At 43.2% G+C, this 25,284-nt stretch overlaps 1 protein-coding gene across 2 annotated transcripts in view; it reads left to right on the plus strand.

Moving 5' to 3' along the window:
* The first annotated feature begins 10,064 nt into the window (after nucleotides 1-10,064).
* INO80D (INO80 complex subunit D) overlaps nucleotides 10,065-25,284 on the plus strand; it is a 92,091-nt gene continuing 76,871 nt past the window's right edge. The window contains exon 1 of one of the 2 annotated variants that reach the window (XM_032754808.2): nucleotides 10,065-10,127. The gene's annotated coding sequence lies outside the window, so the exon portion shown is untranslated. Of the gene's footprint in view, nucleotides 10,128-10,673; nucleotides 10,709-25,284 lie in introns of those variants that run through there. The other variant, XM_032754806.2, reaches the window with a different exon arrangement.

Here is a 25,284-nt window from a genome sequence, read left to right on the forward strand (position 1 = left end):
TTGAAGTATAAATTCTGTTGGTATTAAATTACTTAATTGCTCTTGCTTTATATATGCATTTAAAATATTTAGATATATTGTAGTAATAGCCGTATAGAGAAAATCAAAATGACTTATGATTATGTAAATATTCATTTAGTTTTTCTCAGTTGGTCAATATAGGTTCTTATTTTTTTTTCTCTATGATTTAAAGGAAACTTGGGTTATGAAGGCTATTCTTACAATCTTTTTTTGTTCTTATGTTCTAGAACCACTGATGGTGACAACAGAACTCAGGGAATGTTAGTCAATTAACAGCTGCCAAGTTACCCAGAGAAGCAGATGGTATATCTGATCATGTCCTACAAAATGTGAAAAGGGAATACTCAAAGATGTTTGCTCAAATACGCTGGAGTTTCCACACAAAAGGCTATAATGGCAACCATACATATTTTTACATCTTCTATGTTTGCTTTTTACTCCAGGTGATTCTCTTATATTCCATTTTTTAATTTTTTGACCTGTAGGGCTAGTCATGTTAAAATAACCTAGGATATGCACACATTTTGAGTATTTTTGGCAATAGAAATGCACAACAGAAATATGTCAATAGAAAAGAAAAAGAATACTTAATACCACTCCCAGATTTTTAAACTAGAGTATGGCCAATTGGAATATAATGCTTGAGGGTGGCTGAAATAACTAGAATTATACAGATATTTTGCTAATCATCTTGGACTTTTGTAGTGAGATTGTTAGAAAGTCAATGCTCGATTCCTCAGAGTCCTTCTCATTTAACCATCTAAAAGCCATATCTTAATTATCAAATAGTAAAGAATCCAAAATCTCAAATATTCATTAATCCAACAAATATTTATGGTGTATATTTCATCCCAGGCACTGTTCAAGAGGCCAAATGAACAAACTAGACAAAAACAACAAAACAAAAAGACAAAATCTCTAGCCTTCATGGAGCTTATATTTTTAAAAGCTTACATTTATAAAAGCTTACATATCAAAAGGATCTATATAAAAATAAATAACCCTAAAACAATAATTCTTTTGTCTCTTGCCAGACTGAAGACACTCACAGGCAGGAGCTGTTTCCCCAATATCCTTACCACCTGTGCCTAGCACACTGTAAGTGATTTATAGGCACTTCTTGAATATGTATGTATCTATTATTATTAAAAATTTTTTTTTCAACCTTTTCAGCCCAAGTGATCCTCCTGCCTCAGCCTCCCAAATAGCTGGGACTACAGGCTCATGCCACCACAAGTGGCATATATATACATACACACACACACACACACACACACACACATATACACATACACACACATATACATACATATATACGTGTGTGTGTGTGTGTGTGTGTGTGTGTGTGTGTGTGTAGAGTCTCCTCTATTGCCCAGGCTGGAGTGCAGTAGTGTGATCTACGCCCACAGCAACCTCCACCTCCCAGGTTCAAGCGATTCTCCTGCCCCAGCCTCTCGAGCAGCTAGGATCACAGGTGTGCGTCACTACACCTGGCTATTTTGTAGAGACGGGGTTTCACCATGTTGGCCAGGCTAGTCTCGAACTTCTGACCTCAGGTGATCTCCCAGCTGGCTAATTTTTAAAATTTTTTATAGAGACATGGTCTCACTATGTTGGCCAAGCTGGTCTCGAACTCCTGGCCTCAAGTGATCCTCCCACCTCGGCCTCCCAAAGTGCTGGGATTGCAAACATGAGCCACTGTGCCTGGCTTGTGGTGTATTCTCTATGTACTATTTCTGAACCCCCTTTTATATTTTAAGACCTTGATTGAGTCTGAAGGGCACCAAAATCTCAGCTAAACTTAAAATTCTATAAATTATCTGGGTATTTAAGAATATTTGGGGCTGGGCGCGGCAGCTCATGCCTGTAATCCCAGCACTTTAGGAGGCCGAGGCAGGCGGATTATGAGGTCAGGAGATTGAGACCATCCTTACACGGTGAAACCCCATCTCTACTAAAACTGCTGGAGCCTTGTGCTTTACCTACTATGCCATTTAATCCTCAGAATACCCCAGTGAGGCAGGTACTATTATTATCTCTAGTTTTACAAATGAGGAAACTGAGAGGGTAAGGAGTGCTATGGTCTGAATGTGTATCCCAAGGTTTATATGTTGGAAACTTAATCCCCAAAGCAACGAGGTTGAGAGGTGAGACCTTTATGAGGTGATCAGGTCATAAGAGCTCTGCCCTACTGAATGGATTCATGCTGTTATCACAGAAGTAGGTTAGTTATTGTGGGAGTGGGTTCCTGATATAAGGATAAGTTCTGCCACCTTCCTCTCCTTCCTCCCCGCTTTCCCCCTCATACATGTACTCTCTTGACCGTCTGCCTTCTGCCATGGGATAACACAACAAAAAGACCCTCTTCAGATGTCAATGCCATGCTCTTGGACTTCCCATCTCCAGAAGTGTAAGAAATAAATTTCTCTTCTTTATAAATTTCTCAGTCTGTGGCATTCTGTTATAGCAGCATAAAACAGACTGGACTAGGAGCTTGCCAGGGTTACACAGTAGGAAAATGGTAGAGCCAAGTTTCCAAATCAGATGGCCTTGACTCCAGAGATCAAGCTATTAATCACTACAGCTCTTGTTGCACATGTAGAAAAAAATCAAAAAAACTAAGAAAAGCTAGAAAACAACTCAAGGTATTAAATTAACATTAAGGTCAGTATAGACTCAGCTTGGCCTCAGAAGGCTTCAGGGACAACACTGTGAGCAAGTCATCAAAGCAGAGTGGGATTTAATTGGCAGAGCTGAGAACAGAGAGCATCAGAACAAGAATAGAGGCATGAGAACAAGAATGGCCATGACTTGCCGTGTGGTGCAAAAAGAGCATTAACCTAGTAGAACGATGAGATCTAGTAATTTTTAGTAGAATCTTACCTGTTTTTTCTTTAAGAATAGAAGAAAATGCAAATACCTGTAATACTATCATATGGCACCCAGGTATGCATAAACAAACTTCAAATTAGCCGGGCGTGGTGGCAGTGCCTGTAATCTCAGTAACTCAAGAGGCTGAGGCAGAAGAATCGCTTGAACCCTGGAGCAGATTGTGCCATTGCACTCCAGCCTGGGTGACAAAAGCAAGACTTTGTCTCAAAACAACAACAACAACAACAAACTTCATGTATATGGAGTAAATAGTACAATTTTCAGTTACTGAGGTCTTTTTTTCCTTCCTGGTGTACTAGAACTGGCTTTACCATTTAATATCTTTGATAATCTTTCCCTTGACCTGAGTTTAAGTCAAGCTATTTAGGTTGTCTTCATAGTTACTCCTTTTTTGTTTGAGAGGATTTTCGCTGTATTTTCCCATTCTTACCATCGAACTCTGGCAGTCTATAACAACTACGTGGCGAAGATGTTATAGCACAGGAAGTCCAGACTTATTAATGGGCTGTGTTCCCATGAACATCACTGTAAATTAGTTGTTTGGAACATGGAATTTGTTTTCCCATGGAAATAGTGGTTACATTCCCAGCAGGTCTACAAAAGCTTGCTTAGCCAGGAATGCAGCAGAAATGAACACTGTTACCTTTGTGTTAACCTCTGCCTATTATTCTCAGGTCTCAATGGATTTCTCGCCTTACTTCAATGTTTTAGCTAACCACCACTTTTGGGACGGTTTTTTTCATTATATGGAAAAGGCTGACTATCACTTCTGATTCTACCACCCAATCGTTCATACTGCTTTGGGGTGTTTCTTTTTACTAATTATTACTGAAAACATGACTTTAGTTGGGGAGTTGTTTTCCTTTTTCCAAGATTAGGAGTCAGTAAAATAGCCCCAAAATGCCTATGGTATACAGTGTCTAAAATGTCACATTTTCCGCCTTTAGTATGATGAAAAGGCAGCACAACACTGACCAAGGTTCCTGGAGGGTATCTTTTGGCCTTTGTGGGGATTTAAAAACAAAACCAGGCCAGGTGCGGTGGCTCACACCTGTAATCCCAGCACTTTGGGAGGCCGAGGCAGGCGAATCACGAAGTCAGGAGTTCGAGACCAGCCTGACCAACATGGTGAAACCCCGTCTCTACTAAAAATACAACAAATTAGCTGGGTGTGGTGGCAGGCACCTGTAATCCCAGCTACTCGGGAGGCTGAGGCAGGAGAATCACTTGAACCTGGGAGGTGGAGGTTGCAGTGAGCCGAGATCGCACACTGCACTCCAGCCTGGGCAACAGAGTGAGATTCCATCTCGGCAAAACAAAACCACACACCCACTTCTTGGCTTCTGGTATGAAATCAGAGGTCTAACTGCCCCGGGCTAGATGTTAGCATTAGGGAGATTACCTGATCAATGCTCATGTTTATTTTGACTACAGCTGAATATATAAATACATATATGTACATTTTTTATATATATACATATATATAAAAAATATATATACACACACATATATACATACACACACATATATATCCACACACATATATCCACATATATATATGTGGTTATATATATATGTATATATATATATAGATATATATTTTTTTTTTTTTGAGACGGAGTCTCACTCTGGCGCCCGGGCTAGAGTGCAGTGGCGTGATCTCAGCTCACTGCAACCTCTGCCTCCCAGGTTCAAGCGATTCTCTTCCTTCAGCCTCCAGAGTAGCTGGGATTACAGGTGCCCGCCACTAGGCCCAGCTAATTTTTTGTATTTTTAGTAGAGACAGGGTTTCACCATGTTGGCCAGGCTGGTCTCAAACTCCTGACCTCGTGATTCACCTGCCTCAGCCTCTCAAAGTGTTGGGATTACAGGTGTGAGCCACCGTGCCGACTTTTTTTTTTTTTTTTTTTTTGAGACAGGCTCTCATTCTGTTGCCCAGGCTGGAGTGCCATAGTGTGATCACAGCTCACTGTGACCTCCAACTCCTGGGCTCAAGTGATCCTCCCTCCTCAGCCTCTTAAAGTTTTGGGATTACAGGTGTGAGCCACCACGCCCAGCCTTGAATCTTTATTAAAGAAATTTCATAGTCAATCTAAAGCTATGATGTGTATGTCTGCCAAATACAGTGTTTATCTCAGAAACACTTTCTTGTAACCACAATAAAACCAAAATATTTTAGGTAGAAACATTACCAACAAATGTTTGCGAAACAGAAAGGCTTTAAAATGAAAAAAATTTGAGTCTATGGCCATCATAATAGTGTGGCTTCGAAAACTTTCAGGCTATGTACGTACCCTATTTCTACTCCCTCACCTCCTTGGGAGTTTTTTTATTTTATTTATTTTATTTAATTTATTTATTTTTTTTGAGACGGAGTCTTGCTCTGTTGCTTAGGCTGGAGTGCAGCGGGGCGATCTCAGTTCACTGCAACCTCCGCCTCCTGGGTTCAAGTGATTCTTCTGCCTCAGCCTCCCTAGTAGCTGAAAGGCTAATTTTTGTATTTTTAGTAGAGATGGGGTTTCACCATGTTGGCCAGGCTGTCTTGAACTCCTAACCTCAGGTGATCCGCCCGCCTTGGCCTCCCAAAGTATTAGGATTACAGGCATGAGCCACCACGCCTGGCTGATATTTTCTTAATAACTTTAGCTGGGCATGGTGGTGCATGCCTATAGTCCCAGCTACTCAGGAGGGTGAGGCAGGAAAATCGCTTGAACCTGGGACGCATAGGTTGCAGTGAGCTGCGATCATGCCACTGCACTCCAGCCTAGCAGCATAGTGAGACTGTCTCGGAAAAAAAAAAGAAAGAAAGAAAACTAAAATAATTAATACCAAAAGGTAGATCAATGAAAGATTCTAATGATACTAAAATTATTAAGGTTGTCAGGCAAGGTGGTTCAAGCCTGTAATCTCAGCACTTTTGGGAGGCAGAGGGAGGAGGATCGCCTGAGCTCAGGAGTTTCAGACTAGCTTGGGCAAAATAGCAAGACTCCATCTCTATGTAAAAAAATAATAATACAAATAATTTTAAAAAAATATTGCCCGAGTGCAGTGGCTCACGCCTGTAATCCCAACACTTTGGGAGGCCGAGGTCAGGAGTTTGAGACCAGCCCGGCCAACACGGCGAAACCCCGTCTCTACTAAAAATACAAAAATTAGCTGGGTGTGGTGGTGGGCACCTGTAATCCCAGCTACTTGGGAGGCTGAGGCAGTAGAATAGCTTGAACTCAGGAGGCGGAGGTTGCAGTGAGCCGAGATCACGCCACTGTACTCCAGCCTCGGCAGAGCGAGACTCCATCTAAGAAAAAAAAAAAAGAATTAAGGCAAGCATTTCCTACTTCAACTAATGGCCAAACAGCTATTTGTGAAATGAAGGTATAATAGAATGAGTTAGTGCTTTATACAATATACTGCTCATTTTCAGGATCAGGAGCAAAGTCTCTGTTAATCATAACGCGTTTATTTTTGTTATTTATTCGCATTCCTCAAAACAACTGATTAGGTGCTAGACTTCACGAAGGTGAAATAAGCCACTGGTTGCCACCAATGAATGAAGGGGGCTCCAACAGCTGGCTACTCAGTTTGTTTTTGGCAAAGAGCATAGAGCACGAACCTAGCACTTCAAGCATAGTGCACAGAATTATGACACGCACCTTGGACACTCTAAACCAGGAGAATTGAGAATCTTATTGGAACGCTTTTGGGCCAAGAAGGTACATGATCCCTGACAGGAAAGACAATTATCTCATCTGTATTTTTTTTTAAAAAGAAAAGAAAAATGTAATACTTTTTGGAGCTCTTACAGGAATTAAATAAGAAAACATAGATAAAAGTATCCAGTAAGGTTATCAAGATGCATTAAGTGCTCAATAATGTAGCCAAATTTGAGTAGTGGAAATTTTATTGGGAAAAAAACTGCTTCCTCAAATTATGTCAGTAGTTTTAGCCCAGGCGTGGTGGCTCACACCTGTAATCTCAGCACTCTGGGAGGCAGAGGCAGGCGGATCACCTGAGGTCAGGAGTTATAAGACCAGCCTGGTCAACCTGGTGACACTCTTGTCTCAAAAAAAAATTAAAAAAAAAAAAAAAATTGTATCAGTAGTTTTGTTAGCATTTGCAGATTCTAGGAATCAGACATAGCAGTTTTTTTTTTTTTTCTGAGACAGCGTTTCACTCTTGTCACCCAGGCTGGAGTGCAATGGTGCAATCTCAGCTCACTGCAACCTCCGCCTTCCAGTTCAAGTGATTCTCCCACCTCAGCTTCCAGAGTAGCTGGGATTACAGGCATCTGCCACCACACACAGCTAATTTTTGTATTTTTAGTAGAGACAGGGTTTCACCATGTTGGCCAGGCTGGTCTCAAACTCCTGACCTCAGTTGATCCACCCACCTCGGCCTCCCCAGGTGCTGGGATTACAGGTGTGAGCCACCATGCCTGGCCTCAAGTCTTGAATATTTTGCTCAATATATGGATAAATATCATAGACTATAGCTAAGCAGAAGTCAAACTTTATAAAGAGAAAAGCACTGAAATGCTAAGCTGATGCAGCATAGTCCTATCCACTGACAGACAAGTTTCTTTGGTCACAAGGGGCACTGCAAAAAAGGGTGCAGCTAGCTTAATGCAAACAAGCACATTTTATTTTAATTTTTGTTTTTGGAGAAAGGGTCTCGCTGTGTTGCCCGGGCTGGTCTCAAACTCCTGGGCTTAAGCAATACTCTCACCTAGGCCTTCCAAAGTGCTGGGATTACAGACATAAGCCATGGAATCCGGCCAAACACATTTTAATTTCTTGAAAAATTCGAAACATATCTATAAAGTCACGTCATATATAAAGAAAAATAAGTTGTTAGAAAACATGTTTTTCAATTTCACCAAGGTCTAGTTAAGGGATTTTCCTTGTGATAACTAATATGTTTGATGTCTAAATGTTTAAAAAATATATTGTAAATAGAACATAGCTTCACAATTGAGGTTTCCAAGATGATAAGAATCAGTTAATTTTACTTTACTTAACTTTTTCCACCAAACAGAGAGGAAAAAAACCACAGAAGAAAATCCAGAATAGGCCGGGCGCGGTGGCTCACAACCTGTAATCCCAGCACTTTCGGAGGCCGAGGCGGGCGGATCACGAGGTCAGGAGATCGAGACCATCCTAGCTAAAACGGTGAAACCCTGTCTCTACTAAAAATAGAAAAAATTAGCCGGGCCTGGTGGTGGGCGCCTGTAGTCCCAGCTACTGGGGAGGCTGAGGCAGGAGAATGGCGTGAACCTGGGAGGCGGAGCTTGCAGTGAGCCGAGATCGCGCCACTGCACTCCAGCCAGAAAAAAAGAACAAGCCTCCGTCTCAAAAAAAAAAAAAAAAAAAAAAAGAAAATCCAGAATATTTAGGTAAGTACTATATTCAAAGCTATATAATAAAGATAAGGTTCAGCTAGAAACTAATAAATATCCAATATATGCATTACATGAACTCACTTTTACATCAGGACAATTTTTAAATTTGTAAGTTATTTCTAAATGCTGTGTAATACATTTTACAAAGAAATTAAATATTCTACTGATTCAGGGCACTAATATAACAAATTCATTCCTGCCAGGTTAGTCAACATGTGTCAGAAAAATAACTTTTAATACAAGATTTAAATCATCATCCCCAGTAGAACATACAAAGATAGTCGGTTCGTTTTCTATTATTTTTCTCTTTCTTCACAAAAATAGAAAAATGTCTCTACAATTTATTATCCTCCAATAAGCGTTCTATTGGAATTGATGTAAATGGGTACCCTTTGTCCCTCTCACCTCTGTGCTAACAGCATTGTTTAACTCTGATCCCATTTATCTATTAAGCTTTGCTCATTTAAAAAAGTAAATTCATGACATCCACTGCAATATACAAAAAGTCTATCATACAGGCTGGCAGCACATTGTAAGTCCTGAACTAACATGACTAACAAAAATAGCCACATTCTCAATTCTGCGACACAAAAAGCAGATAGCAACATGTGTAATGCACCAAAGATCTAGCTAGAGTTTAAAGAATCTAAATAAATAAAATTAAATGCCTGGATATAATTCTTAATAAGCTATTTTACCTCAAGAAAAATCTAAGGCTGTCTTTAAAATCTCTTTCCAGTTTTACTGTATCCTTTCTTCATGGGCAGATCATAACAGAATTTCCAGAAACAGGGGCCGTTTTTAAATCCCCAGTGATATCTGCCTTTATTTGCACTGTGGAAAATGACACACTGTATCATGCCTTTCTGGACAGTCCATAGGTTTTATTTACATTGCTTTGAGAAATAGACGAGAGACATGTTTTTTACAATTGTCTTACAGCAATCTCAGTTTTGAGAGTAACATGTAACACAAATTTTTATATGCAATATATGAAAACATAAATATTTATATATACAATAACATAACTAGACAAATAAATGAAGTTACTATTAAGTCTCTTTAAGCATAAATTTACAAACTGACCACCAGCCACAGAACTTAGCCCTGTAATGGAGAAAAATTATTATTGGCCTAAAAAATATTAAAATATCACAGTCACTAACATGAAAAAAATTAAAAATAGAAAATAGAAAACAATAATCACCGGAAAACCTGTGTCTTGTAAAGATTTCTTTCCATCAGAAGATGCAGAAACATTTTTCCCCCTGGAGCAAATGAAAACGTTTCTCATGCACCCCCCGTTTCTTCCCTGCTTTCTCCCCCAGGCGCCGGTGTAGACGGCCGGTGTGGACTTTTTTCCAGAGATGAGAAGTAAAAATTTGTACTTTATCGGGAGCGGGTGCACTTTTCCCCCTGGCCCCCCTTTGCTCTGCCTCCAAGATGGTAGGAAAGTTGTCGTTTCGGAGGGCAGAGGAGCAGCTCTCTGGTGTTATGTCCTCGCAGTGCCTGTAGTGGTGCTGTAGGAGGCTGCTGCCTCTTCTTGTACAGCCCCGGCAGCCCTGCCTTCTTGGCTGCAGAGTATATTCAGGGATTTCCCCTTAATAATCACCGACCCTGGGAGCACTTTTTAGTTTCCAAAATAAAAATATGATCCTCACCCCTCTTGCTTGACAGGGAAAGGCTCTCGCCGGAGCCCAGGGGGGAGCAGTAGCAGCGGCAGCCGAGCTTCCTAGTCCATTGCCAGCGCCTCTCACTCTGATCTGTCAGCCCAGCCGAGGGAACAGGGGGGAAGGAGAAAAAAAAAAGCAGCTGAAAGGTAAGCATAGGCGGCCCCAGGCCCGGCCCACATCCCCGGGCTCCCGTAGGGCGGCGGGCTGGGCCGCGCAGGCTGGGCGGGCGGCGAGCGCGCTTACGTGAGGCCGGGGATTCGCCGGCCCACGCCAGGCCCCGGGCGGAGAATGAAAGGGTGAGTGGGGCCGGCGCCCGGGTGGTGGAGGCCGGGGGCCTGAGGGCCTCCGGGGCGCCCGCGGGCGGCGACGGCGGGCGGGCAGGGGTCCAGCCGGAGCCGCAGTGGAGCGAGCGGAGCGGCCTGCGCGGGCCAGGTGGGGGTGTGCGGCGGGAGGGGGGGCGCCGGTAGGCCTCGGGCCGGTAGGCCCCACGGCGGCCGCGCCCTGCCCCCGCACCCCGGGCCTCCGCGCGCCCCCTCGAGTCCCCCGGGGCCTCCGGGTGGGACGGTGGCGCTGCTGGGCCGAATCCTGCGCCGGGCCGGAGGCTTTCCCGCGGGGCGGCAGGCCCGGGCTGCCGGGACAGGGGCGTCAGGGCCTAGGAGTGGGGAGTGGGGAATGGGCGCTTGGCCCCCCTTCCCCCGGGTCTCTCGCAAACGCCCCCCAGATTCCGGTAAGAGTTGAATTTATTTATCCCCCTCCTCCGCGCTCCGGACGGCCTGGCCGGGGCGGGGCGGGGCGGGCGGCCTGGCGGGCGTGGGGTCGGGTGGAGGGGCGGTGAGGAGTCAGGTGCAGCCGCGGCCCAGAAAGTTTCCTTTTAGGCCCGAATTGGGGGCCGCTCTCTCTCCGGGGAGCCCTGGTCCTAGCGCCTGGGACCCCCCAGGGCGTGGGGGAGCGCACACGGCTATTTTGAAACTCTTTGCCAGTTCCTGTCCATTGAAGAAGGTACTCCGCCCCTGCACCCCTCGCCCGCGCCCCACCCAACTCCCCGCGAGCCCGTTCGGGGCTGCAAACTCCAGCCCGTTCCCCCTAGAGCCCCCCAGGTTGGGGAGAGGGCCTTCTCTTCCGGTTTGGAAAAGTTTGCAAGGGGCTTTTCTTAGCTTTATTAGTTAGTGACTGGGTTTTTGGGGTGGGAAGGAGGAGGTAAACTCAGGTGGTGTTTCTGCTGGACAGTCTTTCCCTATTGCCTTTTTTTAGCCCTTACCCCACCAACTGGGGGTGTTATTTTCAGCTTGAGTACCCACCCCCTTTCATCCTGATTCCTTTGGGTCCAAAATCCCCCTTCTGGACAGCTCCGGCGGAGAGGAAGATGTAGGGAGCAGCGAGGAGACTGTCAGTGAGAGGGGCAGGATCAGGCAGGGTTTCTGGAGCAGTCCCCAGATGTAGGAGTTTCCCCTCGTTTTTGGTCACTGTCCGGTAAAACCAACACCAGAACAGATCCCAAGGGGGAGACGTGCTTGTCAGATGGCTTGGAAGCCTCCGGGATTGGGAGGAGGGAGAGGAAGTGGGCAGGGCAGCTCCCGAAACAAGGTCTACAGTTTTAAGGATCAGTAGTTCATTTATTCTGATAATCACTGTTCAGATTTATGTGACATTCTTATATTCGACCTAGAAATAGAGTAATGGAGATTTTAAGGAAACCTAAACTTGTTACTGCTACAACTCAGAAGGGTCTGTGGAAGAGCCCTCGGAACCTAGCAAAACTACTTTGGTTTTGGGGCGGGGTGTGTGTGTGTATGTATAACATTTAAACGGAAAAAAATATAAAATATGTATGTGTATGTATATATTTTATATGCATATATATACACATATATATTCACACACACACTTTTCTGTTTAAATGGATTCAATTTTAGCTATATTTTGGTGCCCTGAGCTCTGAACGTTAAAAAAAAAAGGTGATAAACATAAATTTCCAAATCTCGATTTTCTGCTTTTCAGGGACAGGATGTTTCCCGTGGCTATGCTTACCTCCTTGTTGTTCTTGAGTGTTGAAATTGAAATGTTAATAGACCCTGCCACCCCCCACTGCCAGCCCCCAGTGTGAGCGGTTTGGAGAGGTTTTTTCCTTTTTTTTTTTTTTTTTTTTTTTGGTGAGCTTAGGGCAGAGTGTTGTGTTTATGTGCGGTGTCCTGCTTGGTAGCAGGCCAGAGTTGCTGGCAGGAGATGTCCCACATTCTGCCCACTCAGTACCCCCAGCACTGTTGTTAGTGAAAAGCTGCCACTTGCAGGGCAATGGGTCACCCACGACTTTCAGTGCTGACTTCTGTGAGGCTTCGAAGTGAGACTCATGTGATTCTTCTAGGTGTGTGCCTTTCTTTTCCTTTGGTCTGCGTAAGATCAAACTCTGTTTGTCCACAATATCCGGTCATTTAGCATTGAGCTTAAGAAAATCTTGATATTTGAGATTGTATGGATCTGATACAAAAATGCAAATTACATTTAATGGTTGTTTTAAGTTTATTGATTAATTGAAATTGCTTATTGACGTGGACATTTTCATAAACATGTGTACCAAAAATCGTTACTTCTATTATAGTTTGTCCTTATTTTTAGAGCATATACTGGATGGAAAAAATCATTCTTAGTCATTTTTCTTGGAACGTTTTAAAGTTTGAAAAAAATTGTTATTGTCTTATAATTTGATATTTTAAGAGTATATTGTTGACTTCACATTCCAAAACTTCACTTTCCAAAACTGTATGTGTACAAATATCAAAAAAGTTTTGTACTTTTTTCCACCCTACCTCAAACATGTGTTAATTTCCTAACCTGATCTCCTAATGGGCTACTTTATTTCCTGAAGGAATGACAGGTTTGATGTTTTTAAAAGTTACATTCCATTTGAAATTAATAAAAGATTTTCAGAGCAAATACTGAATTAACTTTAAATTACTAAGGGAGTATGCTTTTTTACTATTAAGTGTTAGTTTAAAAAGTAAATGGTTAGTATTATTACAAGTCTGAAATAATCAAGTTTTCTTTCCTCTGGAAGATTTTTAGGAGGAAATTTGTATATCCCATTCCAACTTTTTCTCAGCAAATCATGTTGCTACTATTTTTAGAGAAATAAAAATTTTAGGTTAGAAGGAATTAAACATGGCCGGGCACGGTGGCTCACGCTTGTAATCCCAGCACTTTGGGAGGCCGAGGCGAGCGGATCACGAGGTCAGGAGATCGAGACCACGGTGAAACCCCGTCTCTACTAAAAATACAAAAAAATTAGCCGGGCGTGGTGGCGGGCGCCTGTAGTCCCAGCTACTCGGAGAGGCTGAGGCAGAGAATGGCGTGAACCCAGGAGGCAGAGCTTGCAGTGAGCCGAGATTGCGCCACTGCACTCCAGCCTGGGTGACAGCGAGACTCCGTCTCGGAAAAAAAAAAAAAGAAGGAATTAAACATTTCTGAGAGCACCCAAAATTAATGACATTTCAAAAAAATGCTAAACTATTTATTCATACCTGAGATGTTCTCTGAGGGTTAGCAGCTCTCATTATCCAGGTTTGGTACAATGATTATGGCTAATGAAAAGTCATTTATATTTGAATACAGTTACAGCAATATTCCCAGACACTTCTCTTTCCCCCTCCCCCAAACCTGGTAACTGGTAAAACAATGGTTGAATAGGTGAGACTGGGTTGGAGGCAGCAAATTGTCCCCAGTGCTAAGTCAGTTTAACTTATACATGCAGCTCTGTGCTAGGCAAAACAAACAGCAGTAGAGTCTCCTCACTTCTTCAAGCAAGAGTTTGTCCCAGAAGTCCTGAATATAAAGGCTGATTTTTGACAATGCTCTTGGCTAGTTTGAGATACTGAGGAAATACTCAAATTTAAAACCTTAAGCCTCCCTCTTTTCCCTCCTTGCACATAAGGTGACAGACTACTTGGTTCTCATCCTTTCACAGAATGTGATTTGTTTTTAAGATGAGTTTTTAGGCCGGGTGTGGTGGCTCACGCCTGTAATCCCAGCACTTTGGGAGGCCGAGGCAGGCGGATCACCTGAGGTCCGGAGTTCAGCCTGACCAACATGGAGAAACCCTGTCTCTACTAAAAATACAAAATTAGCTGGGCGTGGTGGTGTATGCCTGTAATCCCAGCTACTCTGGAGGCTGAGGCAGGAGAATCACTTGAACCTGGGAGGCGGAGGTTGCAGTGAGTCAAGATTGTACCATTGCACTCCAGCCTGGGCAACCAGGGCAAAACTCCATCTCAAAAAAAATAAAAGATGAGTTTTTGGTGAAATTTTATTTGTAGCATGACTTCCTGCAGTGACGCTTTTAGACTGGGCTTTGAGTTCTGATCCCAGTCCTTCCGCTGGGCAAGTTACTTAGTCTTTGGTTTCTTTAACTTAAAATGGGAATAAAATTCTTTGATATAAGGGTTAGATGAGATAGCCATGTGTGGTCCATAATAGTATTAATTAAATGTTAATTCCACTAGCCCACTTTTCTTTCTTTTTTTTTTTTTTGAGACAGGGTCTCACTGTGTTGTCCAGCCTGGAGTACAGTGGCATGATTACAGCTCACTGCAGCCTCAACCTCCTGGGCTCCAGTGATCCTCCCATCTCAGATGTGCCTGTAGTCAGCCGGACTACAGGTGCGCGCCACCATGCCCGGCTAGTTTTTGTATTTTTTGTAGAGACGGGGTTTCTCCATGTTGCCCAGGCTCGTCTCAAACTCCTGGATGCAAGGGATCCGCCTGCTTCAGTCTTTCCAAGTGCTGGGATTATAGGTGTGAGCCACCACGCCTGGCCTCCACCTTACTTTTCTAGTAGTAACATCTAAATACTATTTCTCTTGTTTCCTTTTTTAAATAACTGAAAGTAATACTGTACTATACGTACTATAGTAGGCTTATACTATATTTGGAGAGTAGACCTGTTTTTCCCACTCAAAGGATAACCACTGTTTAACACTTCAGTGTGCTTTTTCTCTTTATGTGTATGCATACAGCAGAAACAAAGGGGAAAAACGTAAGGGTAGGATTGTCCATGTAATGGTAGTTGTGTAGTTTTGTATTGGTTAAAAGCTTGGGCTCTGGAGCAAATAGGCCTTGCATCCTAACTGTGTGACCTTGGATAATGACAATTACTTAATCTGATTAAGTCTCAGTTTTCTTTGTCTGTAAAAGGGGGTAATAATAGTACCTACTTCATAGGGTTGCTGTGAAGACTAAATGAGGAATTGAACATAAAGCCTTTAGAATGGTTCCTGAAGCATAACCTTCATATTTTCTTGGTGCATAACTTTTTCTGGTGCATAACTTTTCTATTTCTTTCTGAAGATTTTTAATATTTTTTTTTTTTTTTGAGATGGAGTCTCACACTGTTGCCTAGGCTGGAGTGCAGTGGCGCCATCTCCGCTCACTGCAAGCTCCACCTCCCGGGTTCACGCCATTCTTCTGCCTCAGCCTCCCGAGTAGCTGGGACTACAGGCGCCCGCACGCCTGGCTAATTTTTTATATTTTTAGTAGAGACGGGGTTTCACCGTGTTAGCCAGGATGGTCTCGATCTCCTGACCTTGCGATCCACCCGCCTTGGCCTCCCAAAGTGCTGGGATTACAGGCGTGAGCCACTGCGCCCGGCCAGATTTTTAATATTCTTGATGTGAATTTTTAATGAGTTCTTGCCTCAGTATATATTAATAATACTAGTAAGTATTTGAGTACAGAGAGAATATTATGATTACTTTAATGGGACAAATAAATATATTTTTGCCAGTAAAAAATTGTGCAGTATATTCCATTTCAGCAGCTTCATGTTAGCGTAGTCTCTGCTGTTTGAATTTGGAACTGGCCAATATAAAGGTTTGGTAAGTACACGGAGGGCAAAGGAGCACAGGGTGGGTTTGCTTTACTCCTGGTTCCCCTCTTTCAGGTTTTTTTTTTTTTTTTTGACTTTTTTTTTGTTTGTTTATTATACTTTAGGGTTTTAGGGTACATGTGCACAATGTGCAGGTTTGTTACATATGTATCCATGTGCCATGTTGATTTCCTGCACCCATTAACTCGTCATTTAGCATTAGGTGTATCTCCTAATGCTGTCCCTCCCCCCTCCCCCCACCCCACAACAGTCCCCGGAGTGTGATGTTCCCCTTCCTGTGACCATGAGTTCTCATTGTTCAATTCCCACCTATGAGTGAGAACATGCGGTGTTTGGTTTTTTGTCCTTGCGATAGTTTACTGAGAATGATGTTTTCCAGTTTCATCCATGTCCCTACAAAGGACACGAACTCATCATTTTTTATGGCTGCATAGTATTCCATGGTGTATACTCTTTCAGGTTTTGAAGTGTTTTTGTGAGTCCCCGCGGACAGTAGTGTTGCATGGTTTTGAAGGCACTGAGCAGTTTGTGGCCTTGATAGGCTCACTTTAGAGTCCTGGGCATGTTTACCTGACTTGAATGGTAGGAGCAGCTGCTGGTTCATTCATTTAACAGATTAGCTTCTTTGTTGTAGCTCTGAGCTTTGCAATACAAAGACACGTTCTCTGCCCTTGAGGAGTTTTTAGTCTATTGGAGAAGAAAAATAAGCTGACATTTACAATGTCAATGTGAATGTTAAGTGATAGCTTAGCCTGGAGGAATATTCTTCTATTCTGGCCTAAAGGGCAGGCTAGGTTTTAAAGTGAGGGCTTTGCAGGGGAAGTTTCTGTCCTAAGCGAATGGGAGGAGTTCGGCATTCCAGAAGGTGTGACCTGTAAGTAGGAGTCAAAGTTTAGAGACAAAAGAGTATCCTGTGTTGCAAATTGTGGTTCTGTTACTGCCCAGGAGTTGGAGGAGGAGGGGAATAAATAGTGAGAGGGAAAGGTCAGTCTGGCCAGGTCCTAAGGAGTTTCTGTGTTAGGGTAAGGAGTTTGGATTTCTTTTACGTGACAAGCAGACCCTGAAAGCCTTTGGCCACATAAATTACTTGAGATTTAGAGGATTTGAGTTGTACAGAGTAGGAAAAAGGAGGACAAGACTGTAATTAGACCAGTGAGGCAGCTCCTGACAAGAGATTTGAAGAGGGTTCGAACTAAGGTGGTGGCAATGGCAATTGAGAGGAGGAGGTGGCAGTGGCAGAGGCAGGTTAAGGAGGTAAGGCGATCTCATAGGTGGACTGGATGTAAATGTGGGACTCATCCTCACAGGTGGCAGCTGAAATGGTAGAAGTAGATAAATTTGGGCTAGTCAGTGGTTCTTAGTCTTGGACACTTCTCCAGAAAAATCCACATATGCAGTTGTATACATTTGGTTTGAAACCTGGGTAGGCTTGGTACCATGCCTCAGAACTGTAGTCTCAGCACTCTGGGAGGCCAAGGTGGGCGGATCACTTGAGCTCAGGAGTTTGAGACCAGTCTGGGCAAAATGGTGAAACCCTGTCTCTACAAAAAATACAAAAATTAGCCAGGTGTGGTAGTGCATTTTTGTAGTCCCAGCTACTCAGGAGGCTGAGGTGAGAGGATAGCCTGAAATCAGGAGGTCAAGGTTGCAGTGAACCTTGATCACACCACTGCGCTTCAGCCTGGGTGGCAAAGGGAGAACTTGTTTCAAAAAAAAAAAAAAAGATAAAGCCTATAGAAATGTTTTGTTTGACCCGCACTTTTTGTGATGGTCTCTGATTTTTCATCAGTGACTTTTCATACATGAGGAAACAGATTTATAAAATAACTTAGGGTTACATGTCTTTTTCTATTCTTTTCTTTTTTAGACAAAGTCTCACTCTGTTGCCCAGCCTAGAGTGCAGTGGCACGATTGGCTCACTGCAATCTCTGCCTCCCAGGTTCAAGCAATTCTCTGCCCCAGCCTCCCGAGTAGCTGGGATTATACGCGCCCACCACCACACCTGGTAATTTTTGTGTTTTTAGTAGAGACGAGGTTTCACCATCTTGGCCAGGCTAGTCTTGAACTCCTGACCTCGTGATCCACCTGCCTTGGCCTCCAAAGTGCTGGGATTACAGGTGTGAGCCACCGCGCCCAGCTGTCTTTTTCTTTTTTTTTTGTTTAAATGGAGACAGGGTCTTACTATGTTGCCCAGGCTGGGCTTGAACAAAGGGGCTCAAGTGATCCTTCTGCCTCAGCCTGCCATAGTGTTGGGATTACAGGTGTGAGTCACCACCCCCCGCCTTCATACGTTCAAAAGTTTAAAGGAGCTGCTGACATGAAAACAATTAGGATATTTTATGGGGAAATTTGGATTTTTATCTTCTTTATTTTTTTGAGATGGAGTCTTGCTGTGTTGCCAGGCTGGAGTGCAGTGGCACGATCTTGGCTTACTGCAATCTCCACCTCCCAGGTTCAAGCGATTCTTCTGCCTCAGCTTCCTGAGTAGCTGGGACTACAGGCGCGTGCCACCACGCCGGCTAATTTTTGTATTTTTAGTAGAGACAGGGTTTCGCCATGTTGGCCAGGCTGGTCTTGAACTCCTGACCTCAGGTGATTCACCTGCCTCGGTCTACCAAAGTGCTGGGATTACAGGCCTGAGCCACTGTGCTCGGCCTTATCTTTTAATAACATGGAAGAGCTGGAAGTTCTGGGTCTGCCTTTTTTTTTTTTTTAAACATTGCAACAACTTGGTGGAAATAATTTGAGCAAAGTGTGCCAAAGAATGCCCCTGGCCTACTCTTCCAGCCCTTGTAGGCATTTCATCTTGCACCCCTGTAAAGTAAGATTAAATGAACCTTGGAGTATATTGGCATGGAAGCAAGGGGGTCAAGAGAAAAGAACCCACTGACTGGTCAGAAAGGAGAGATTTTCAAGAAAGAGAAAGTGGTCAGCAGTGTCAGATGCTGCAGAGAGGTCCAGTTAGCTGAAGGCGGAAAAGTGTATGTGGAATTCAGTAACAAAGAGGCCATTAGTTTCAGATTTTTAGAACAAAAGAACTTTGAGGAGTAGAGCTACAACTTAGTTTTTCTTCTTTCCTCTTGTCCTGTAATGCAGGGTTTCTGTAACAACAGAGAGCGACTGTGACATGGATCGGAACTCAGAAAGCATTTGTTGTGAAGGATTATTAACTGGAACTAATAAATACTGTACCCAGATCAGTCAAACAGTGCTCATTCTGCTAGTGTTTTCCATCACAAGAACATTAGCATTTAAGTGCTCTATAGAATGTAGGAAATATTTTTGATATTAGATTTTTAATGAGGATTATAGGAAGCTATTCAGAAGACCACTAACAGCTGGAGAATGTATTTTAGTCCTACAGATTCTAGATCAAAATGATAATACAAATAAACCACTACTTAGTGCTTCTAATGGTAGTTTTTTTTTTTTTTTTTGAGACGGAGTCTTGCTCTGTCACCCAGGCTAGAGTGCCGTGGTGCGATCTTGGCTCACTGCAAGCTCCGCCTCCTGGGTTCACACCATTCTCCTGCCTCCGCCTCCCGAGTAGCTGGGACTACAGGCGCCCGACTCCTGGGTTCACGCCATTCTCCTGCCTCAACCTCCCGAGTTGCTGGGACTACAGGTGCCCACCACCACGCCCAGCTAATTTTTTTTGTATTTTTAGTAGAGATGGGGTTTCACCGTGTTAGCCAGGATGGTCTCGATCTCCTGACCTCGTGATCCACGCGCCTTGGCCTCCCGAAATGCTGGGATTACAGGGGTGAGCCACCGCGCCCGGCTTCTAATGGTAGTTAATATTAAGTGATTACTATATGCTGGGGTTACAGTTCATGAAATACCTAATTTAATTATCCTAAGCAACTCAATGAGGTACATACAATTACAATCTTCCCTTTACAGATGAGAAGACTGAAGCCTAAATAACTTGCCCAAGGTCTTATACTTAGTAATTAGCAAAACCAGATTTGAGCCCCCTCTCTGATACCTACCAGAGCCAGTGAGTGAGCTTTTCTGCTGCATAAACTATCCTTACCTTTCTAATATAGCAGGGAAGGAACTAGTGTAAAGTTCATTGAAATTCCTAATGCAAACTTATTTGTACAGTGCTGTCTGAATACAGTAATATGGCACATACTAGACATTCAATAAGCATTATTTTAAAATATTCTGGTTCGAACTTGATTATAATGAATGTTGTTTACATTTTTGAGTGATAAGCAGTTTTCTCACTGCTTCTTTCTCTTCCAGTCACATCAGTTGATAGATTTTCATCATTCCTCAGTCCGATTTTACTATTTTTTACATTGGTAATGTCGATGTTTGGTTCTTAAAATCAATATAGTCATCTGTTTAGTATCTTATTACATTCTTACGCTTCATCAAGTTGAATTAAAACTCATTTAAAAAGGACATAACATGGAAAAACGTTTTTAAGACTTTGTGATACTCTAAATATGATTTTAACAGTATCCACTCTTTCTGGGATAAGTAAATATTCTTTTCATTTGCATTAAGTTTATTGGAAAACAAACATTCTGATAATTTAGTAGGCTCATGTTAGTTTTATTTATTTTATTTTATTTTTTGTCAAGGGTTTCACTACATTGCCCAGGCTGGTGTTGAACTCCTGGGCTCAGGTAATCCTTCTGCCGTGGCCTCCCAACATTCTGGTATTACGGTGTGAGCCACTGTGCCCAGCCTCATACTAGGTTTTTTTTTTTTTTTTTTTTGAGATGGAGTCTCACTCTATTACCCAGGCTGAAGTGCAGTGGTGCTATCTTGACTCACTGCAACCTCCACCTCCCGGGTACAAGCAGTTTTCCTGTCTCAGCCTCTAGAGTACCTGGGATTACAGGTGTGCACCACCAAGCCCAGCTAATATTTGTATTTTGTAGAGACTGGGTTTCACCATATTGGCCAGGCTGGTCTCAAACTCCTGACCTCAAGTGATCTGCCCGCCTCAGCCTCCCAAAGTGCTGAGATTACAGGTGTGAGCCACTGCATCTGGCATCTCACGCTAGTTTTAAAAAAATTATAAGGTATGAACTGGGCACAGTGGCTCATGCCTGTAATCCCAGCACTTTGGGAGGCCGAGGCGGGCGGATCACGAGGTCAGGAGATCGAGACCATCTCGGCTAACACGGTGAAACTCCGTCTCTACTAAAGACACACAAAAAAATAGCCGGGCGTGGTGGCAGGCACCTGTAGTCCCAGCTACTCGGGAGGCTGAGGCAGGTGAATGGCGTGAACCCAGGAGGCAGAGTTTGCAGTGAGCCGAGATTGCGCCACTGCACTCCAGCCTGTCTCAAAAAAAAAAAAAAAAAAAAAAAAAAAATTAGCGGGGCATGGTGGCGCTTGCCTGTAATTCCAGCCACTTGGGAAGCCGAGGCAGGAGAATCACTTGAAATGTATGTTGTAGATCTAGGCTCTTTAAAAGTGGTAGGATATAAAATTACAGATGGCAATTAGAGAAAAATGGTGTGGCAGTGAAATGAACATGTTTCTGAAACAGGAGAATCAAAAGAACACCAGTGACACACAGATTCCACATGGAGGTGATCAAGTGGTAGTCCCAAAGAGAATAATGTTCATATTTTTGTCAAATTGTTTTGTGGTTGTCATCGGAAGACTGAAAGGGCTGCTGGCTGCTTTTGTTAAAAGTGTATCTTCCCTACTTTTCTCCTTGCTAATGTCATATTCCTCTGTATTTGTAAGAAGTAAGAAACTATGGAAATGAATTGTTCAATTTTCCTATTAAACTTGGTATATAATATCAAAGAGGATTTTTTTTTTTTTTTTTTTTTTAGACGGAGTTTCGCTCTTGTTGCCCAGGCTGGAGTGCAATGGAGCGATCTTGGCTCACAGCAACCTCCGCCTCCTGGGTTTAAGCGATTCTCCTGCCTCAGCCTCCTGAGTAGCTAGGATTACAGGCACCCTCAATCATGCCCAGCTAATTTTTGTGTTTGTAGAGACGGGGTTTCAACATGTTGGCCAGGTTGGTCTTGAACTCCTGACCTCAGGTGATCCGCCTGTCTTGGCCTCCTAAAGTGCTGGGATTACAGGCGTGAGCCTCCGTGCCCGGGTATTTCCTACTCTTGAATTCTAGTATATGGTTATGTTTGCTGTTGAAATATTTTTTCTGTGAGACTTGAGGATTTTCTGTTCTCAGTAATGGTTATTTCCATTTTTTGGTAATAACAGTGTATATTCTGCTGCTGCTCTAAAGTGCTTAATTACCTGCATTCTCTCCTTTAAGGGAGCATAGGTCTGTTTATATGCTAAGCAAGTTGTCTCCACAGCTGAAGATGATATTTGCTAGAACTGTTAATAAATTTGGTTTGGCTAAGGTTTTTTTTCTTTTTAAAGTGATATTCATCATGTATTAAAAAGTAGAGCTTGGCTGGGCATGGTGGTTCACGCCTGTAATCCCAGCAGTTTGGTAGGCTGAGGCAGGAGGCTCACTGAGACTAGGAGTTTGAGACCAGCTGGGCAACATAGTGAGACACCCCCCTTTTCTAAAAACAAAGACAAAAACAAAAAAAGATAGTGCTTAGTTTTAGCCTTTTGTTTGCATGGATTAGGAAATGTGATAGGCTGAGCATGGTGGTTTAGGCCTATAATCCCAGCACTTTGGGAGGCTGATGCTGGTGGATGGCTTGAGCCTAGAGGTTCGAGACCAGCCTGGGCAACACAGTGAAACCCCATATCTACTAAAAGTATGAAAAATTGGCTGGGCGTGGTGGCATGTGCGTGTGGCCCTAGCTCCTTGGGAGGTTGAGGTGGAAGGATCACTTGAGCCAGGGAGGTCAAGGCTTCAGTAAGGCGTAATCATACCACTGCACTCCAGCCTGGCAACAGAGCAAGACCCTGTCTCAGAAAAAAGAGGGAAAGGAAAGAAAGGAAGAAAGAAAATGCGATAGTATTTATATATCAGAGTCTAAAAGACATTTGATTAAGATTATGTGGGCTTTATATATTGTGTATTTCCATTCTTATTTATATCTTGCACTCATTGCCAAAGAGTGAAAGTGATGTGAACTTCACCTTTAGTAAAATCAGGGTAAAAAATGCCAGCTGTGGAAGGCTAGGGGTAAAGAGTGAAAAATATGTAGGATTTTTTCTGAGAACTGCCTCAGTGCGTTTGTCATAACTTCTTCTTTATTTAAAAAGGAGAAGTTTATTAATGTAGAGAAGACCAGATATTGATCTGTTTCCAGTTTACGGAACAGTGATTTTGATACTACAATAATACTCAATTAGAAGAAATTCAGGCTGGTTGTGGTGGCTCACGCCTGTAATCCCAGCACTTTGGGAGGTGAAGCAGGAGGATCACTTGAGGCTAGGAGTTCGAGACCAGCCTGGGCAATGTAGTGAGACTCCATCTCTACAATAAATTAAAAAATTAGTTGGGCACAGTGATTAATGCCTGTAGTCCCAGCTCCTTGGGTGGCTAAGGTAAAAGGATCAATTGAGCCCAGGAGCTTGAGGCTGCAGTTAGCTGTGATTGTGCCACTGCACACTCTAGCTTTGACAAGAGAGCAAGACTGTCTCTTAAAAAAAAAAAAAAAAGAAGAAGAAAGTTAGATTTTTACAAAATTATTACAAAAGTAATGCATTTGTTGTAAAAAAAATTCTATAGTAAGTATGCTTTATGGTTTTGATATTATTGTGGAATAGTTTACTATTCAAAATTTAAAAAGATATTTGTGGTTAATAGCAAGTACCGAGATCTCTATTCTTCCTTCTCCAAACCAACTTTAAAAATAGGGAGAATTAGAAACAAAAACTAGGCCGGGCGCGGTGGCTCATGCTTGTAATCCCAGCACTTTGGGAGGCCAAGGCGGGCGGATCACGAGGTCAGGAGATCGAGACCACTGTGAAACCCCGTCTCTACTGGCTTGGTGGGGGGCCTGTAGTCCACTACCGGAGGCTGAGGCAGGGAATGGGTGAACCGGAGGGGAGTTGCAGTGACCGATTGAAAAAACAAAAAAAACAGAAACTAAACTGAAACTTTGACAATTACTGTAACCTTGTAATCAAAATTTATGAATTATGGCAGGCGCGGTGGCTCATGCCTGTAATCCTAGCACTTTGGGAGGCCGAAGTGGATGGATCACCTGAGGATAGGAATTCGAAACCAGCCTCGCCAACATGGTGAAACCCCGTCTCTACTAAAAATACAGAAAAATTGGCTGGGCGTGGTGGCAGGCGCCTATAATCCCAGCTACTCAGGAGGCTGAGGCAGGAGAATGGCCTGAACCAAGGGGTGGAGGTTGCAGTGAGCCGAGATTGTACCACTTCACTCCAGCCTGGGCGACAGAGCGAGACTCTGTCTCAAAAAAAACCCAACAAAACCCCCCCAAAAAACCCAAAATATATAAATTAGTGCTATTAAGTGCAGTGAAAATTGAACCAGGGCAAGAGAGGATGCCAAGAGAGGATGATTTCCTCTATAGAACCAGGCAAAGCAAAGGAAGTAGCTTTCTCCCAAGAAAGTGACACACTCCGAGGACAAAACCAGTAATCCCCATGCATGGATGGCAAAGTTGGATATATGTATGTTGGGCTCCCTGCGTGGCAGGAGAGGTGGGGCTGAGTTACAGACTGTGCAGTCTTACCAGTTTTGTAGGAAGTTCAGAGTGGAGGAGAAACTGGCAGCAAGCAGCCTTTCAGCTCCTGATCTTGGTCATGTGAAGAGAAGTAAAGCCTAAATTATCACCCCACCCCCAAATCTATGCCATGTGGGCTCCTGTGAGTTAGGGAACATAGTCCAGCATGGAGTCAAGCGTCAAGGGAAAGTGAAAAAATAGTTCCTATGGTGGAAGGTGGGGGTGAGACATAGCTCCTCTGAAACTAGAGTTTAAAGATGAGATATAAAAGCTCAAGAAATAAAAGAAGACAACAGAAGGATTGTAAGAGTGAGCTGATGGAATCAGGGTACAAAATAAGAGAAAAGTAACATTGCAGAAACATTCAAAGCAGCAAATATCAACTATAGCTAATGGAAGCAAGCTTGAGAAATTTGAACAACCCAAAATGGAACAAATAAAAATGAAGAAAGACTAGAGAGGGAGTGACAGAGAATACAGTAAATCTAGTACGCCAATAATTGATACCCTGAAGCTGTCGGAGAATAAATCAAGCAGAAAGAATTGTCAATACATTAAGGAAGAGCTTCCCACAATAAAAGAAGATTTGAAGGCAGGTGTGGTGACATGCACCTGTAGTCCCAGCTACAGTGGAGGATTGCTTGAGCCCAGGAGTTCAATCCAGTTTGGGCATTATAATGCAACCTCATCTCTAAAAAAAAAAAAGGCCGGGCGTGGTGGCTCATGGCTGTAATCCCAGCACTTTGGGAGGCTGAGGCAGGCGGATCACCTGAGGTCAAAAGTTTGAGACCAGCCTGACCAATATGATGAAACCCCA

This window comes from Hylobates moloch, unplaced genomic scaffold, assembly GCF_009828535.3.
Source record: "Hylobates moloch isolate HMO894 unplaced genomic scaffold, HMol_V3 SCAFFOLD_1, whole genome shotgun sequence".
NCBI classification, from domain to species: Eukaryota; Metazoa; Chordata; class Mammalia; order Primates; family Hylobatidae; genus Hylobates; species Hylobates moloch.